The 11051-nt window shown below is 48.4% G+C and overlaps 1 non-coding gene across 1 annotated transcript; it reads left to right on the top strand.

The window, feature by feature from the left end:
• The first annotated feature begins 538 nt into the window (after window positions 1–538).
• LOC119181942 (U2 spliceosomal RNA) lies at window positions 539–735 on the top strand. The gene has a single exon (XR_005111233.2). It is a non-coding gene; the product is annotated as a U2 spliceosomal RNA (small nuclear RNA).
• Window positions 736–11051: the final 10316 nt, after the last annotated feature.

The following is an 11051-nucleotide window of genomic DNA, read 5'->3' as shown; positions in this document are numbered from 1 at the left end:
CAAAACGCAGCTCACATCAGGAAAATAATCGTATGTGCTTGAATTGATTCGTCACTTCGCGTCTTTTATTCATGAAACAACTGCGCCTTTTACGTGAATACCTCGAACGCCAAGCTCCGTCTGCGTAGACATGAAACACTTACCGCGTACAGTCATCACTTTCCACAGTGCTACGAAACGCATGATCGACCGGACTGTATCGCGTAGTCGTAATTGAGTATAGAAGCTCCACCTCCGTACCTTTCCCTACATTACCAAGAAGACTCGTATAAGACTTGTGTGTGACCTTACCCTTCAACTGTGCATAGGTCGCGGGCCATAGGCAACAACGTGATGCCGTTTCCCGTCCTTACAAGCGTGTGTTGTCGTAATAAACAGAAATTTCAAATACGGTTTGCTGTTCCTAACGGAAAACAGCGCTATTGTTCGATATCATTCTTAACCTTTTCAGGCTAAGCTCCTACTTTAAGCAAAACTTTGTCTAAAAAGCCCGTGCCACAAGTGCAGTTGAAACAAAAAAACACTATTTGGTTCTCACCATTATTCGGCTCCATTGTAGCAGATGCCGATCAAAGTGTTGTATCTGTTCTTATCAGCTTAATATCTGATGGGGATCCTATTTCGATCCAAGATATTAAACTTATTTTTGTAATGCGGCGGAGTGCTTGAAGCTTGCTTGACCTCCGCCACGGGTTGGCCCGGTATTGCACTACCTCCGGAATCGGCCCACTCACGCCTGCAGAAGGAGCTTCGTCATCGTTGTCGTCGTTAGCGTCTCAGGGCGTCCCTGGGCTGGCGGACGCCCATAATGGCAAGCCAGCTCCCGAAGAAGGCACTAGCCTTCGATGTAGTCGTCCCCGAGGGGACTAGTCCCGAAGACGTCGTTGACGCGACGTCTTCAATAGTAGGAATCGAAGAAGTGTACTACGTTCAGAACTTTGGAGGCCGGAACTACCAAGTTACCGTCAACAGTGAGGCCACACTGGCCCAAATCGTTGACGCGTCGCACCTTATCATCCGAGGAGAGCGCGCCGCCATCGTACCCCTGGGACCCCAAGTGACCCAAGTGACCGTCCTGCTCCTGCCGTGCCCCGTACCCAGCGAAGCCCTCGCAAAAGCACTCTCTCCCTACGGGAAGGTGCTGCACATCACCAGAGGACTCATGGGATTGCGCCCATCCGTGACCACTGGGACGCAACACGTCCGCATGGAAATGAAGGCTTCTTCACCGGTGCCCAACTACCTCAAGGTCGCGGGCCATCGAGTAACCTGTGACTATAAAGGCATCTAGCGAGTGTGCTGTCGATGTGCAGACAGTGGGCACTTCCGCATGAACTGCACAGCTCCGTTTTGTGGAAGGTGCGGCGTTTATGGCCACGACGGGAAAGGCTGCTCGCTGCCGTGTCGCCATTGTGGGGACCCGCATGCCACCGTGGCCTGCACCATCAGGCCATTGTATTCCGAGGCGGCATCCAAGAATTTCCCTCCATTTCAACCAGGAACGCCATCTAAGAACAAGTGTGACGATTCGCCAACGCGAGCCGCGGTAACCGACCACGACCAAGGTGCGCCAATCGCGACGCTGCACCAGACGCCCACTGCGTCCCGAACGATTCCGGACCTGGTAATCCCTCCACGTACTGAAAACTTAAGTTTCCAGCGTCCCGTGGCCACTTCTGAGGAATCGCAGGCCAAGCCCTCGTCAGACGAAGCGCCTCGTGAGGACGGCGTCTCGGATGAAAATATTGTATCTGACGCTCCTCGCGTTGCTGCTCTGTCGACAACAAGCTCAGGTGTCATCGAGGAGTCTACATCTCAAGACGACGACGCCTGCATCTACGAGGACTCTAACAGCACCGCGAGGGAGGCACCCCTACAAATTGACGAAGACACTAGCGCCAGTGACATAAGCTAGGACAGTGGAGACGCATTTGTACCATCCTCGCTCAAGAACCTGGACTCCAAACGCCACCGGATAACTACTCGTGACTTAGAAGCCCCCACCAGAGACAGAAGTCCCCTGCGGACTTCGACGTGATTTCGGAAGCCCCGTGCCTCCGGTGGATTGCCTGGCCGGAAAAAATGACTCAGCCACTTGCAGGGCACCGGCTCCCGCACGTGATAAAGGTACCTCTGCATTTGCGTGATCCTATACTATGTTTTCATTTTCCCCGTGGCTCTTACTCTAAAGGTTATTACTTTTAACGTTCAAGGTTTTGGCAATCCACAAAAATAGGCTGAGGTATTGGCTTTTGTGCATTCAGTGCACTGTGATTTGCTGTTCCTGCAAAAAACACATTTTTTCAAGCTTTGTGATGTACTCGCTTTCAAGCGCGCGTTCAATATTGATTGTTTCTTTTCGTACGCCAGCACGCGCTCGACTGGCGTCAGAGTCATTCTTTTAACCGAGGTCTTTTACGTGACCATCATGTTTCCTTCGATGCCTTCGGACGCGTGCTGGCTTTCGACTGCACCTTTTTTTGTTAAGAATAAGATTTGTTGCCGTGTATGCCCCAGCGGCACGCGTGAGCTCAAACGCGTTTTTCCAATCTCTTGACGCGTTCCTTTTAAATTCCCAACGTGTGGTACTTTTAGGAGATTTCAATTGTGTCTTAGACTCACACGCAGACGTTCGAGGTCCGGGTCGCGGCCGGTCACACTGGAATGCCAGAGAACTCGAACGTCTAGTGCAGCAACTAGCATTGAGTGACATTCATCGAAGTGTGCATGGCAGTAATTATGCCTATACTTGATGTCGAGCAGCGTCGAGCAGCCGAATCGATCACGTGTATGCATCCCCCAGTCTCATTCCCTACGTTCACGACACCGGAGTAATGTCATTGCCACCGACACCAGTGTACATTAGCGACCATCGGCCGGTTATGTTCTCTCTCAGCCTGCCACTGGGGACGCCAACGATTCACAGACCATGGCGTCTCGATTGCCGCGTCCTCCTGGACTCTCAGGCTACGGAGAAATTATCCCGAGCGTTACGCGCATCGCTCATTGAGGCAGATGTAGCTGATTGGGATCGCCTCAAAAAACAGTGCCGCCATCATTGCAGTGCGTCGGGCAGAGGACTTTGCCCCCGTATGTCGAAAGACACGTCATTGTTAATCCAGAAGATACGCATTGCCAATCGAGATTCCTGTCCTTCCACTGTAATGCGGGCATGACAAGAGGAGCTCGTTGAACGGTACCAATGTATTATGCGCGCTTCTTCACTCTCGGCTGCTGCTTGGCGCTGTAGACGTGCACCGTGTGCGCACCCTGAGGTGCTAAGGTATGCACGAAGAGCTCTGCTTTGTCCACCAGGCTCGCCTGCCCACTCGCTGAACTCTCCCGCCCCAGCTGCTGCGGTTACGCGTGACTTTCAGGAATTCACTCAACAGCTCCAGTCAATAGCTCAATCGGGGGCTAATGTCTGTTTCCCAGGATCCGTTTCTTCGCATCCTCTGCTAAAAGATTTACCTCATGATTCCAACATGTCAAATGACGTCCTGCTATCACCGCCATCCGATGATGAAATCAAGGGTGCATTAGACGCAATGAAAAAGGGATCGGCCCCAGGGCCTGACGGACTCCCTGCAGAGTTTTATGTACAGTTATGGCCCATCATTGGTCCAACTATGTCACGTGTCATTTGCAAGTGTTTCCAAGATGTTACACTTCCAACCTCTTTCCACAAAGGCCGTATAACACTAGTTTCCAAGAAAGGCCCAATGTCCACGCGACCAGAAGATTGGCGCCCTATTACCCTGCTCAATGTAGATTACAAGCTCTTGGCTACCATTTTGTTGCGCGGAATCAGTCCATTTCTTGACACATTATTCGCTCCCCACCAGGTCTGTTCTGTTCCAGGCCGAGAAATGCACACCCATACGTGGTTAACGTGTGCCATCATTCAATACACCATTAGCCGATGTGCGCAAGGACTGTTGGTTTCATTAGATCAAGAAAAAGCTTTTGATTTCATAGAACATGGCTGCGTACTAAATGTTTTACATGCATACAGATTCCCGGATAAGTTCATTGCCCTCATCCATGCGATGTACACTAATTTAGAAAGTACCCTTTACTTAGATTCCCGTGAGAGTCACGCATTTAGAGTCACGCGTGTGGTCCGTCAAGGGTGTCTCCTCTCCCCAGTGTTATTTATCCTTGCATAAGAGTCCTTCTTAAGGGCCGTTGAACATCACCCGCAGATTCTTGGCTTACCTCTACACGGTAACACTCAAGTAAAGGTCGCTGCATATGCAGTATATATTACTTTATAAGTACATAATGAACAGTCGCTGCAGCATGCTCTTGATACATTCCATGATTTTTGTATTCTCTCCGGTGCAAATTATGCTTTTCTAAAAGCCAGTATTTTTTCATTAGCAACCCCAGCGGTCGTATCAACATCACGTCGCCTTTACAGTGGTCTCCTGATATTTCAATACTCGGAGTTACTTTCACTGTATTTAGTATGCAGGATAGCATCTGGTCATTCGTTGTACAAACTCCTCTTAATGATATCAAAGCAGCCAGGTACTTCGAATTCTCTCTCTTGGAACACCGATGCTTAACTCAAATGGTGTACCTAGGAAAATTTTGCTGCCTTCGCCATTCTGTTAAACCACCGCTCAACGTCTGCAAGAAAGTGCAAAGCTGCATCAGTTCATTTTTTGGTCCGGTGGCACAGAATGGTTATCGCGTCCAGCGTTAGCTCAACCACGAGATCAAGGCGGTTTTGATTTCCCCGACCTTTCCGTCACGGCTTCTACATTGTGCCTCCGCACTCTATTGCGAATACTAATCAATGATGACATGCCCGCTCAGACACTGGCTCGCTACCATCTGGGGCCATCACTACGTGTCTTCTTGTCGGATAGCCAAATAAACAATGGTCCCCAATCAACTGATTTACCATCTTTGTATCAAGCCCTTCTGGCGTTTCACCGTCGTTTGGAACCTACGTGCCCAGAGATAGAGGTGGCCGATTCTAAAGTGGTGGACACAATGGCCGCCCTTCTACGGCCTTTGGTGCCCCAGCATCGTCAATCTGTATTGAACCGCACTTGGAAACCAATAACTGCCGCAGTGTTGCCAGGGCATCTCAAAGACTTTGTCTGCAGGTTGGGCTGGGGCTTGCTCCCCACGCGAGATCGGTTGCAGCGATGGCAGGTGGTTCGCACTTCCACTTGCCCCAACCGCGTCATGGTAGAGACCAATCGACATGCGACGTTTGAATGTGTGGTTTCCCGCCTTTTTTCGGAGTGCGGTTAATGCTGGTTTTCGGGGACAGGGTGTGCGAACTTTCGTGTCCAACGGCCAATTTCCGCGTAGCCGCTTCTCCGCTCTCTTAATAGTTGCGGGGCTGTTCAGCCTTTGGAGAAACCGATATGAGGCCGTAGCTGCCAATTGCCGCCAGCGTGCCTTGCGGCCGATACTGAGGAGAATGAGACGAGAGATCCTCGCGTTCCTCTCCGAGGAGATTTTCTTCCTCGAGGAGCAAGAGTTTCTGCGGCATTGGTTGTGCCCTTTCGTCAAGGTGGAATACGAAAGGATACAACTCATTTTTCGACCGACTTGGTGCTAAGCAGCGCCCGTTGAGTTGTTATATATGATTTGATTTGTTACAAATTGTGTTTCATTTGAATCTATTGTATCGTTATACCCCTGTATTGTGATATTACATTGAATTCTTGTGTACATGTATGCCAACATAATCATGTATATTAGAGCAAATGTCTTCACTGTAACGTAGTGATGTTAGTCGTGAAATATAGGTGTGCCGAAATGTATGTGCCCTGTTACTGGAATGGAATGAAGACTTTGCGTTCTGTACATGCTGTAGGTAAACTTTTTCTAAACATCACCCAAGCGTACGCATGAGGCCCACGGGACGGCTATACGCTCTCTTATTATAGAGTACAAAGTACTCTAAATCATTAACCACTCTTCCTAAACACACATTCTTGACAAATGGCCGTGCAGTAGTACCCATGGGACGGCTTTGTGCTCTCCCATAGTAGAGTACAGCGTACTGAAAATTGTTAACATCTTTTTCTACACACACAATTCGCGCAGGGTGCACGCAGCTACGTTCTCTCGACGCGTGGCCTGGTGTGAGGCCAACGGGATGGTTTATGCACTCCCCTAGTAGTCTACCTCATACTCCGAATCGTTAACAACTTTTAGGGGTGAAGCTCCTTATAGCGGCACCCGTTCGTCCCTCGTAGTCATAATCGAAGTGTGTAACCAGTGTTACATTTTGACCTGCAAGGTGGGGCCGGTGGATTATTTCTCCTGGGCTTCTTTGAACAATAAAAAGTTCGCGGCGTGCGCGTTAAGTAAAACTCGAATTCCCCTGTCTCTCATTCCCCCTTAACAGCCATTGGCATGTACATTGAGCACTATCTTTTATTGTTCAACAACGCACAGAAGAAATCCCTCACCGTCACCGCCTTTGAGGTCAAAATGTAATACTGGTTACACACTACTACTACGGCCACGAGGCACGAACAGGCGCCGCTATATGGAGCTTCACGTCGGCTGCTGACTCCGGTTTGCAAGTGCTAAGGACGTCCCTGATTGTTCTAAGTCAGGGGCGTCCGTCAGTGTGAGTCATGGTGCCCATTGCGTCTTGGACGCCTTTGGAGGCGCTTGTCTTCGACATTGTTGTCCCTACGGGGACTAGTGCCGAGACCGTCGTTGATGCGACGGCTTCAATAGTCGGCCTCTCAGAGGTATATTGCGTGCAGCATCAGGAAGCTCAAAGCTTTTAAGTCACTATAAAGAGCATGGCCTCCATATTTCTAATCGTCAATGCTGGCTGCCTGGTGGTTGGCGGTGAGCGTGTTCAAGTCTTTCCCTTTGGCCCACAAGTGACCAACGTCACCTGCCTGTTCCTGCCATCGTTCGTCTCAAACGACAAGCTCTCGTCTAAGCGTTATCCCCATATGGCAAGGTGCACACAGTCACCAGTGGTTTGATGAGCGGGTAACGCGGCGTACTCACTGGAACGCGGTATGTTCGAATGCAGATGGACGCCGTTAATCCTGTGCCGAACTACCAGCGCATCTCCGGTCACCGTGCTACGTTCGACTACCGTGGTCTCCAGCGTGTATGTCGAAGATGCGACTCAGGGGACCATCTACGAGCCCAGTGCACAACACCGTATTGTGGTCGCTGCGGTGTGCATGGTCACGTTAGTGAAGTTTGTGACCGCCCGTGTCGACGCTGCGGGGACGGCCACCCAACTGTGGTTTGCCCTGTCCACCGCTCTTACTCAGGCGCTGCCGCTGGTGCCTTTCCACCACTGACACCGGAAACGGAACCAACTACAGACTCGGGGGACGCAGAGGTGGTCACCAACGCTGTGCTGGCCTCACCCCTACAAGTTCCTTCAAACGAAGCGCGCAACGAAAGCGCGATTGTCGATGTGATGCTTGGCGCATCGGCCTCCCCGCTGGTGCAGGAACTATGCGCTTCCAAAGACACAACGCACTGCCCTGCAAACAGCGTTGGCGTCTCTTCTCTGACGCCACTTGATGTTCAGTGCGCAAATGACCCCAGTTCTCAGGCTGCTGCTGTTGGAGTTGACCCTACGACCCCTTTTACTTCGGAAAACAGTGGCGAAAATACCGCAGCCCCTTTTGTTGCGTTGGCTCCGACCATAAATTGCCCACACAAAGGGAGCCTACACCGGCCTGCCGAGATGTTGACAGTGCTGCCAGCATCAAGGATGTGGATCCAAGCTTGCCGGTGGCTCAGTTCCTACCTCCACAGGACACGTCTCCGGAAGACGGCTTCAGTCTGGGACTAGATAGCAGCACCGGACTGTCTAACCTTTCCGATTTTGACGTCGACATGGGAGCCCCACGTGAGGCAAAGCGAGGGCACACTTCCAGCTCTTGCTCCGATGAACGCAGTGATGGCCATGGTAAATCCCAACGGTCCAATAAACCTCGACCCTCTTCTGGAGGGTTGAACAGTGCGTTGTAGTTTGGTTGAGCAAGTGTCTTCTGGACACTTTCCAGGACACCGTCAAAAACTATGCGTCCACGTAAATCTTTACATTAAATTAAGCAGTGGTGGTTGCGGATGCGAACACTCGTCTAATTGCTGTTCCTGCCTTCTACAGGTGTTCATCCTAGACAGGCCAAAGTCCCGATAGTGACTGCTGCAGCACCTGTCATTTCATCATCCACTTGTCAACGTGGAACGTTGTATTCTGGATAATCTGGCCGCATCATATCTACCAATTCCAGCATTCCTGTCGTCGTCCTGCGCCTGCGTGGATCTTCAGTCTAGGCATCAAAAGCAGTGACAGGAGGCACGCCCGCGTCAAAGCAGTGGTGGTTGCGGATGCGAACACTCGTCTAATTGCTGTTCCTGCCTTCTACAGGTCAGCTGGCTTTGCGCAACCCTTGGTATTGAGCTCTGTCTTATACCGCAACCACTGTTGTTGCTGCTGCTGCTGCTCTTTGTATTATTCGCACGCTCGTGTGTTCACTTGTGTTCTTCAACGAGTTTCCTGCTTGAGGTATCACGATGCCTACAAATGCCGAATTAGCTAAGAGAATCGAGGACCTTGAGGCAAAATTTGACAGCCGATTGACAAAGCTCGTGGACAGAATTGTGGGTGACGTTACGACGAAGCTTCGAGAGACGGGATTTGATCTCGGTGCTCTAACTTCAGAGGTTAAAGGTATGAATTCTGGCCTGAAAATGCTTAACGACATTGTAGAGAATGTCTGTACTCAACAACAAGAGCTTTTTTCTACTAACAAAGCTTTGAAAAATGAGAAAGAGACTTTAAAAAAGAAGGTGGCAGACCTGGAGCAGTACACTCGGATAAACAACGTCGAGATCAAGGGTGTTTCTTCTTCACAAGGGGAGGACTGTGTTGCCATAGTGCAGTCGATAGGTAACAAAATCAACTGTCCTGTATCAGGCACTGATCTTGACGTTGTTCACAGAAAGCCAGCTAAGTCTGGACAACAGAATATCGTGGCCCGTTTCTGTTCATGAGAGCGAAAGAATGAGTTTGTTAGGAAGGCATGTAAAGCTCGCTTGAATACACGTGCTCTTGGTTTTTCTGGAGAGGGCACCCATGCTGTCTTTGTTAATGATCACCTCTCGCCGGATAACAAGAAGCTTTTTGCTAAAGCACTTGTTCTCAAAAAAGAGAAACAGTGGGCGTTTCTTTGGACTGATAACTGACAGATAAAAGCAAGGAAATCTACTGACACCAGGGTATTTCGCATAAAATCAGAGATCGACCTGTTCATTATCTCCTAATTATATCATGCATTAGCAATTGTAGCGTCTATCCAATTGCAGGATGGCGTAAATTTCACCGTCTGAACTTTCATCACGGATGTCTCAACCATGTAGGGTGTTAATTCACCTTAACGCTCGAAGTATAAGAAAAATTATGGCAATATTACCTCATTGCTTTCGGCCATTTGTCACCAGTTCTCTATCATCTGCCTCAGTGAAACGTGGCTATGTGAATATGACAGGGACCTGTTCAAGTTTCCTTCCTATTCTTCTGAATACTGTCACCTAATCGACGATGCACATGGTGGAGCAGCTATTTTTATATCTTCATGCCTTCACTATCATAGGCGACTGCACTTGGCACTAAGTATTCCTGGTTGCGAATCCGTGTGGATCGAACTTCATGAACAACATTTTTCGCAAGATAGTAGGAATTTAGTTGTTTCCTGCACATATCGCTCTCCGTCGTCATCTGTCGTGGAGTTCTGCCTAGCCTTAGGAGAGGCGTTCAAAAAGCTGTCATTAGAAGGGAAACGGTTGATTATTTCAGGAGATATGAATATAAATCTTCTTGATGGCACCAACGCAATTGTTTCTGAATACATTTCCTGCTTCAGTGTGTATGGCTACGAGTGCCTCATAACTGCACCAACTCATGTTCATGGCAATGGCACTATATAGATCACCTTTTGTCTAACCTCATTACTCTTCCTGAAGCAGCTGTCATCGAGGTGCCTGTCACTGATCATTATCCTATTTATGCAAGCATAGGCATCTCCAATAATAATAAAATAAGTCGATGCTTCAAGAATATCTTAAATACTGCATCATTCAATAACATCATCGAGCAGTGTGATTGGTGGGCAGTTAAGAAATGCAATAGTGCTGAAATAGCCTACCAACAATTTTCCTCTATCATTTCGAATGCAGTCACGGCCGCTTCAACATTAGTAGTAAGCAGAACAAAGTACCTTGTCCCAATCAATCCGTGGTTGACACCTAACCTGTTAAAATGTCCGTGGAAAAAGGATAACATAAACAAAAAGACGAAAAAGTGTCCTTTCAATGTTCACCTTCAAAAGCACTCTAAAGAATAATCAAACACATTAGGAAAGTTACTTAAAGCCGCTAAATTAATGTATTTCAAAGATAAAATTAAGCGAGCCGAAAATGACGTTAAGCAGCAGTGGAAAACTGTAAATAATGTTTTTGGCAGGACTATGGTACATTAAGATATAACCTTGATTCACTCAGAAAAACGTGTGATTGATAACCCATATGATATCGCGAACTCTTTTAATGACTCATTCGGCATTGATATTCCTCAGTCGACAGCACCCCTCGAACAAACTTGTTCATGATTACCACATTCATTCTTCCTTTATCCGACGTCACCCGAGGAAGTGTTCACCGTTATCAATAGTATTAGGAATACAAGCGCTGGTATCGATAAGTTCCTTGCTGCCGACATGAAACTGATAGCTCATTTATTCTGTGATACATTATGCAATATTATAAATCTTGTATTTGGAACTGGGTTCTTCCCTACATCTCTGAAAAAAGCAAAAAGTATTCCAGTTTTTAAAAAAAGGCGACAAGCGTTTATTCTCCAATTACAGGCCTATAGCAATTATTTCATTCTTCAGTAAGGTCATAGAAAAGCTTTTTGCGGCACGTTTACGGTGTTATCTAGACAAGTTTCACATTCTTTCAAACAAACAGTTTGGTTTCAGGCCCAGTTACTCAACTGAACTCGCCATGATATCGCTAACAGAGGA

This window comes from Rhipicephalus microplus, unplaced genomic scaffold (genome assembly GCF_043290135.1).
Source record: "Rhipicephalus microplus isolate Deutch F79 unplaced genomic scaffold, USDA_Rmic scaffold_12, whole genome shotgun sequence".
In the NCBI taxonomy this organism is placed as follows: domain Eukaryota; kingdom Metazoa; phylum Arthropoda; class Arachnida; order Ixodida; family Ixodidae; genus Rhipicephalus; species Rhipicephalus microplus.
This window is presented reverse-complemented; position numbering and strand designations above follow the sequence as displayed.